Here is an 8,701-nt window from a genome sequence, read left to right as displayed (position 1 = left end):
ACCTACTCTTTTGCCTCTAGCAACATCTTACTCGCACCTCCTATTGCAAAACACACTTTTTGTAAAAAAACAACACACATTTACTTCTGCAGAGAGAAATCCTGCCCCAGCCAGGAGGAACAACAATACCGGAGTCCACCTGGAGAACAAATTGCATTTATAAGACTTTCTTACAGGAATATGGGTGAGGGGTTGCATACAGGAGAGAAATGACTCCAAGTCAGCTTTGTCACCAAAGCCTACCTCGGTAGGACTGATGGCTCTCCAAATATGGAAACCTGAGCCACACAGTGCAGTCCACTGACAGGACAGCAGGCTGCAGTCTTTCCAGACAGATCAGCTCCTCTAAGCCTCTTCCAGGCAGCTCACCTGGTCTCTGCTCCTGCTGAGCTGTTCTACTGGTTTCTTCCAGACTGCTCTACTGGTTTGAGACTGACTCCCAGCAGTCTCTACTATTTATCTACTCTTGGGAGTACGGAGACTACTGGATTCATTCAGTGTGGGGCTCTCCCTGAAGTTACTCACAATGGGTTACTCCTTAAAGAGCTTTTCTGCTGGAGTGAATGCTTTAGCGCTAGAGGACACTGCTAAGGAACTGCAAAAACAAGAGACAATGACAGAAATGTGCACTTTAGCCTCTCATGATCCTCATGACACTCTCCCCGTGATGTCACATGATACTTGGAAATCCATAGGCCCTTATACCTTTCACGTACCTGGGGACAGAGCAGAGCAAGCCACAAAGGAACTCCTCTCATCTTTGTTAAACATACATGTTTCTGACACATTTTGGATATAAGAGTGTATGTTGTTGTTCCTGGGCAACTAATCAGGTCATAATTACAGAACAAGACAGTTGGGGAGCAGAAGAAGGCACAGGGGTGGGGATACAATTCCCCGTGTTCACAAAACGATCCCAGGCCACAGAACACCTAAATTTGTGGAGAGGCCGATGTTGGCCAATGATCCAGAATGTCCCAAGGACATCATTTGAGGAATTTGCAGGCAGAGTTGTTGTAGACATTGACTGCAATGGCACTGGGTCCATCTGTCCCGGCACAGAGAGAACAGCTTTCTATATGATTCTAAAGCAGTGGTTCTCAACCTTCCTGATGGTTCAACCCTTTATACAGTTACCCATGTGGTGGTGACCTACAACCATAAAATTGTTTGTTGCTACTTCATGACTATAATTTGTTATTGTGATTAATTATAATGTAAATATCTGACATGCAGGATATCTGAGAAGCAACCCCAAGTGGGTCAAACTTGTTGAGAACCACTATTCGAAGCAAAGGTGACTTTCATCTGAGTTGTATGTACCTGCTTTTCCTCAAGAGAACCTCAGGGAATTTGGGTTCATCTGGCACCTACGACACCACAGTCCACTTCAAAGTTCCACATCCCTAATCAAATACATATTTGATGCTGCCTATTTGTGCTCATGGCAACTTCACAACGAATTTTAGGAGCCAGAAGTACAATTGTTGTTTCAGAAAAAGCCAGTAGTTTTCTGGGTACTGCCAACAGTCTCCAGTTCAAATATTTTCTAATACCCACCTAGTTAGCTACCCTTAAGTTCTCATTGCCAGACACAGTGAAAATGTGTACTTGAGAAAAATATAGTTTGCTTTTCTTGTTTCTGTGAGATGTGTGAATATTTAATTTATGTAAGGGCTTATTTATTTCTAACTCAATGTAAGTGGAAATGCTTTAAGAGAGTTGGCGCACTCAATAAGTACTTGCAGTCACATTTGGGAACTATCTAGTATGTATTATGTATGTGCTACTTAACAAACATATAACTGGAGAGACAGATCGTAAACTTGTCCTTCTAAGTGTTAAATCATATATAAATACATACACAAAAGCCAATGGTACACTAGCTTTCCTTTACACACACACACACACACACACACATACACACACACACACACAATGAATATCTGTAAAAAAAAAACCTACACAGATTTCCTTGGATGCTGATATGAGATTTTCTGTAATCTGTAGACTATATATTAGGTGAGGGACTAAGGCTGTATTTGAATGTCTTCTAAGCCCATCTGAGTGTATGAAATACTCTGTATTTGGCCAGTGGGATTTCTTCCATTAGTGGTTCATGCTAGTGTTGTAGACAATATGAATCCCTTTAGAAAAAGATGGCCTATGTGGCCAGTGAATGTAGACAGCACAGGATCTGATGTGGTAAGGAAATTGTATAGAAGGGTAGAGCAGATGGAGAAGGGAATGCTTTACAAGGAGCATTGACGGGTTCAAGAACGGAAAAGAAATGGATTGAGGATGACCAGCTGGGGAAAGGGGACAGAAACAGAGAACAGAACCTGGTATATACAATGTGGCGACTTCTGTATCTCAATTTCTGCAATGAATGTTCAAGTTGCCTTCAACAAATCCTGCCAGAAAGTATGTCCGTGTCAGTAGGGGCTCAAGAATAGGGTTCCATTTTGATGAGATCTCTCCTACAATGTCATAGAACAAAAATACCCATTTTTCACCAAAAAGGCTTCCAAGAACATGGAATCTGGTACTGATGCCCACAAAAGGTAAAGCTACAAAAGGAAAAAGTTTGTGCCCAGGAGGAGACTATCAAAAGAAGCTTAGCATTCTAACCCATTCTCGGAGAGCCAGCCTCCCAGGTGTCTTAAGACTCCAGAGTTAAGTCCACCCTGACAAGCTTCACAGAAGCTGCCTGAAGCAAGGTTTCTGGAATATGATTCATGATCGATGTCAAGTGTATAGGTCAGGAGTGAAGGCTCACGTGGAAGTATGAGTACCTGGGGTCCCAGAGGAGAGGCCTAGGACCTCAGGGATGGTGAAGTTCCAACATCACAACTATGAAAGGAAAACTGAATTCTCCAGCGGTAGAAAGAGAGGCTTATCCCAGGCGGGGCAGGGGGAGGGTTATCCAGAGAGAAATAGGAAAAGGATCTGAGATCAGGTTCAGGGTGGGACAAAGTCAACACAGCTTGTAGCGAATTGTCCTCTTTGGCCTAAACACTGAGTGACCAGGGCTCTGACCCCGACTGTGGAAAAGAAACAGAAGTTTAGCTTCTTCTTCTGTTATATCATGCATTTAGGGATATAACTGATGTCACTGTCACTACAATGAAGCCTGGTTGGGACTAGAGAGATGACGCAGTGTTTAAGAGTACTTGGTGCTCTTGCAGAAGACCCAGGTTCAGTTACTGTTACCAACATGGTGGGTCACAGCTGTCTAGAGCCCCATTTCCAGGGTATCCACTAACTTCTTCTGAGCTCCACGGACATTAGAAAGGAACGTAGTACACATACATACAGGCAGCCCAAACAGTCACACACATAAACTAACAGAAATAGATCTAAGAACAATGGCAACCTGGGAATGTGGGAATTCACAGTTTAAGAGAGGGTTGGAGTAGTGTCTGGAAACTCTATTCACAGAAATCCTTTCAATAAGGAAGAATTCGGTTGACTAAAGATAATAAGACTTTGACAAAGTAATGCCAGGCTGTGCAGACTTCTGCTGGGTGTGCACAAGGATGTGGAGGCAGAGCAGACATCGGCAGTGCTAGCCTATGTGGGACGGCTCAACTGACTGAGTGTGAGCTTTGCTAAACCTGCACCAGGCAGACACAAACTCATAAGTTCAGAGTCCAAGCCCAGTCTCAAAGAACTCAGGAGAGTCTGGATGTCAGGCTTCTTTCCTCAATGGCCTCAAGATTGATAGCAGTGATACAAAAGAGCACTGTGTCGTAAAATTGGAGTAACATGCCAGTGAGTCTGAGGTGATAGACATGGCTGCATAGACAGGAATGTGAGGGAGAGCAGGGGGAGCAGGACACATCCTGAGAGAGAGAGAGGAAACTGAGAATGTTCTAGAGTAGGGTGGAGAAAGGGCTGCACCCTCATGGAGTGAAGGGAGGTAAGGAAAGGGGCAGGAGGCAGGGGGAGACAAATATCAAGACTCAGAAGTGTGATGTCAGAAGCATGAAATGAGCCAAGGAGTGGGAAATAAGGTCTGAGCACAGCCCTTGCTCAGGCCATGAGCATGGTGCTTAACACACAAACATAAGGACTAGGAACATTAGGAATATTAGGGAAATATTGTCCCAGCTCTGGAATCACAAGCTGAAAGCATGAAGTCCCAGGGCTTCTAGACTGACCCTTTCTGGATGGAGACCAAGGAACAGTGGTTAGAAGGGAAGGGGGATAGATGGGAGTCAGGGACGGCTAGAGGTTGAGAGGAGAGGAAGGAAAAAAAACCTGTAATCCCTATGTAAAATAAAGGAAAATGATAATTTAAAAAGTGATTTTAGCCTCTTCCTCTGTATAAAGGACTGCAAGCCGTAATAAAGACATTAATGCTAAAAAAAATAAAGAGAAAGAAAAAAATTTAAATGATTCCCTATTCTATTACTGTAAACAGATTTAGCTATTCATTTTATATCTATATTGTGTATTCAGGGTAAACGGATATGACTACTGATCCCAAAAATTCTAAGAGCAAGGAAAACCCTAAGGAATCTGTCAGGAAGACTGGACTGAACCTCCCCAACTTCCAACCTTGAATAACTCTGACACCTATTCTTTTGTTGAAAACGTGTCACATGCTATATGTTATAGGCCAAGTATTATTCTAAATATTGCCTGAATATTTGTGTGTTTACCTTCAGTCAAACATTAGTAAAGAACTGACCAAATCAATACCCTCGGTGTTAAGAGCTGATGCATATATTACACCTGAAATATAACAGAAATTATGAAATATCTGAGGTGATTATTATCATTATTATTATTTTGGCTTTTTGAAACATGATTTCTTTGTGTAACAGTCCTAGATGTCCTGGAACTAGCTCTTATTTTTTTCTATTTGCTTTTTTTATTTTGTTTTGTATTATTTTGTTTTTTTGACACAGGGTTTCTCTATAGCTTTGAAGCCTGTCCTGGAACTAGATTTTGTAGCTCAGGCTAGCCTAGAACTCACAGAGATCTGTTTGTCTCAGCCACTATTGCCTGGCCATGTAATAAATTCTTAAGCAGACCGCCCTCTTTTGGTGAATGGCATCGCCCAGCCCAGCCTGTCTGGGTGCTGGGTCAGAGTCCTCAGGGCGCCTGGGTGGGCTGCAGTTCCTTTGTTTCTGTGGCCTGCCTGCACCAAGCAGGGTAGGCACTTTGTTTGCGAGCTGCCCAACCAGCATGGAGGCCTGATCTCTTGGCGCCAGGAGACCCAGCCTTGGGGTGAGTTTCTGGCCCGCGGCGCCAGCCTGGGATGCGGAGCTCGGGGGTTCCTTGGCCCCCTGTCCCTCTTGGGCTCTCTGCAGGGCCTCTACTCCCTGGGTGCTGCCTCTTTCTTCCTGGCACACCCAGCTTCCGTCCTGAGCCCTCCCCACTTCGGCCCCACTGCCCTCTTTTGGCGCTTGGCATGGCCCAGCCCAGCCTGTCTGGGCACTGGGTCTGAGTCCTCAGGGCACCCGGGCGGGCTGCAGTTCCTTTGTTTCTGTGGCCTGCCTGCACCAAGCGGGGTAGGCGCTTTGCTTGCAAGCTGCCCAACCAGCAAGGAGACCTGATCTCTTGGCGCCAGGAGAGCCAACATTGGGGAGAGCCAGCGTTGGGTAGGCAAGGAGATCTGATCCGGTAAAAGAAGATCCATAGGGAGCATTTGGAAGAAGAGATGGGCAGATGCCAAGGCAAGAATTCGCCCAACAAGCTGAAAATTAACATGAAGCCACCAGAAACCAGCGACCTCACAACGGGTGGACATGAACACCTTAATCAAGAAGAAGGAGAAAAGATTGACTTCATGAAAGTGATTGACACCCTTAAACAGCATGTAAAAAACGCCCTTATAGAAATGGATGAGAAATATAACAGAAAGTTTGAAGAATTGAATAAATCAGTGAATGATACCCTAGAAAACCAAGGAAAAACAATCAAACAGATAATCGAAACAGTTCAAGACCTGAAAACTGAAATGGAGGCAAAGAAGAAAACACAAACAGAGGGCCAGCTGGACATGGAAAATCTAGGTAAACGAATAGAGACTACAAAAACAAGCATAACCAGCAGAATACAAGAGATAGAATAAAGACTCTCGGATTCTGAAGATACCATAGAGAAAATAAACACACTGATCAAAGAAAACAGCAAGTCCAACAAACTCTCATCACAAAACTTTCAGGAAATATGGGACACAATAAAAAGACCAAACCTAAGAGTAATAGGAGTAGAAGAAGGAGAAGAAGTGCAGCTCAATGGTCCAGAAAATATATTTAATAAAATTATAGAAGAAAACTTTCCCAACCTGAAGAAAGATGTACCTATGAAGGTTCAAGAAGCATACAGAACACAGAATAGACTGGATCAAAAAAAAAAAATCCCCTCGCCATATAATTATCAAAACACAAAGTATACAGAATAAGGAAAGAATATTAAGAGCTACAAAGGAAAAAGGCCAAATTACTTATAAAGGTAAACCTATCAGACTTACACCTGACTTCTCCATGGAAACCATGAAAGCCAGAAGGTCCTGGATAGATGTACTGCAGAAACTGAGAGACCATGGATGCAAGCCCAGATTACTCTACCCAGCCAAGCTTTCATTCACTATAAATGGAGAAAATAAAATTTTCCAGGATAAAAACAAATTTAAACAATACGCAGCCACAAATCCAGCCTTACAGAAAGTAAATGAAGGAAAATCACTAACCAAGGAGTCCAACAATGACCACAATAACTCAGACATCTAGAGACCCTTCAACAACACAAAACAAAGAAGGGAAACACACAAACTCTATGAATAAAAAAAATGACCGGAGTTAACAACCACTGGTCATTAATATCACTTAATGTCAATGGACTCAACTCACCTATTAAAAGGCACAGGCTAAGAGATTGGATAAGAAAACAGGATCCAACATTCTGCTGTTTACAAGAAACACACCTCAACCTCAAAGACAGGCACCTACTCAGAGTAAAGGGCTGGGAAAAGGCCTATCAAGCAAATGGACCTAAGAAACAAGCAGGTGTGGTTATACTAATTTCTAACAAAGTTGACTTCAAACTTAAATCAATCAGAAGAGATGGAGAGGGGCATTTTATACTCATAACAGGAACAATTCAGCAGGATGAAGTCTCAATCCTGAATATCTATGCCCCTAATATAAAAGCACCCACGTACATAAAAGAAACATTGCTAAGACTCAAGGCAGCCATCAAACCGCACACACTAATATTAGGAGACTTCAACACTCCCCTCTCACCAATGGACAGGTCAATCAGACAGAAACCTAACAGAGAAATAAGAGAATTAAGGGAGGTAATGAAGCAAATGGACTTAACAGACATCTATAGAACATTCCATCCAAATAGGAAAGAATATACCTTCTTCTCTGCAGCTCATGGAACCTTCTCGAAAATCGATCATATAGTCGGTAACAAAGCAAACATCCACATTTACAAAAAAATATTAGTAACCACCTGTGTCTTATCAGATCACCATGGATTAAAGTTAGAATTCAACAATAATGCTACCCCCAGAAAGCCTACAAACTCATGGAAACTGAACAGTCAACTACTGAACCATACCTGGATTAAGGAAGAAATAAAGAAAGAAATTAAAGTCTTCCATGAATTCAATGAAAATAAAAAACAACATTGATGGAGGAAGGTAACATACTCAAACTAATGGGACACTATGAAAGCAGTCTTAAGAGGAAAGTTCATAGCACTAAGTGCCCACTTAAAGAAAACAGAGAAAGCACACATTGAAGACTTAACAGCCCACCTGAAAGCTCTAGAAAAAAAAAGAAGCAGACTCACCTAGGAGGAGTAGAAGACTGTAAATAATCAAACTGAGGGCTGAAATCAAAAAAAAGAGAAACACAGAAAACAATACAAAGAATCAATGAAACAAAAAACTGGTTCCTGGTGAAAATCAACAAGATTGACAAACCCCTATCCAAACTAATCACACGGCAGAGAGAGAATTTGCAAATTAATAAGATCAGAAATGAAAAGGGGGACATAACCACAGACACAGAGGAAATTCAGAGAATCATTAGATCTTAATACAAAAGCCTATATGCCACAAAACTGGAAATTGTAAAGGAAATGGATACTTTTTTAGATAAGAATCATATACTAAAGATAAATCAGGACCTGGTGAACAATCTAAATAGACCTGTTAGTTGCGAAAAACCTCCCTACCAAAAAAAGCCCAGGACCAGATGGTTTCAATGCGGAATTCTACCAGAACTTTCAAGAAGATCTAATACCTATACTCCTTAATGTATTTCACAATATAGAAACAGAAGAGGCACTGCCAAATTCCTTTTATGAAGCTACAGTTACTTTGATACCAAAACCGCACAAAGACCCAACAAAGAAAGAGAATTATAGACAAATCTCACTCATGAACATCGATGCAAAAATCCTCAACAAAATACTGGCAAACCGAATCCAAGAACACATTAGAAAAATTATCCATTATGATCAAGTAGGCTTCATCCCAGGGATGCAGGGCTGGTTCAACATACGAAAATCTATCAATGTAATCCATCATATAAATAAACTGAAAGGAAAAAAATAAGATCATCCCATTAGATGCTGAAAAAGCATTTGACAAAATTCAACATCCCTTTATGATAAAAGCATTGGAGAGATTAGGGATACAAGGGTCATACCTAAATATAATAAAAGCTAT

The sequence above is a fragment of the Microtus oregoni genome, unplaced genomic scaffold (assembly GCF_018167655.1).
Source record: "Microtus oregoni isolate MIOR12 unplaced genomic scaffold, Mior012 000063F_ref0000156, whole genome shotgun sequence".
In the NCBI taxonomy this organism is placed as follows: domain Eukaryota; kingdom Metazoa; phylum Chordata; class Mammalia; order Rodentia; family Cricetidae; genus Microtus; species Microtus oregoni.
The sequence above is the reverse complement of the archived record's forward strand: the minus strand, read 5'-3'. Positions refer to the sequence as shown.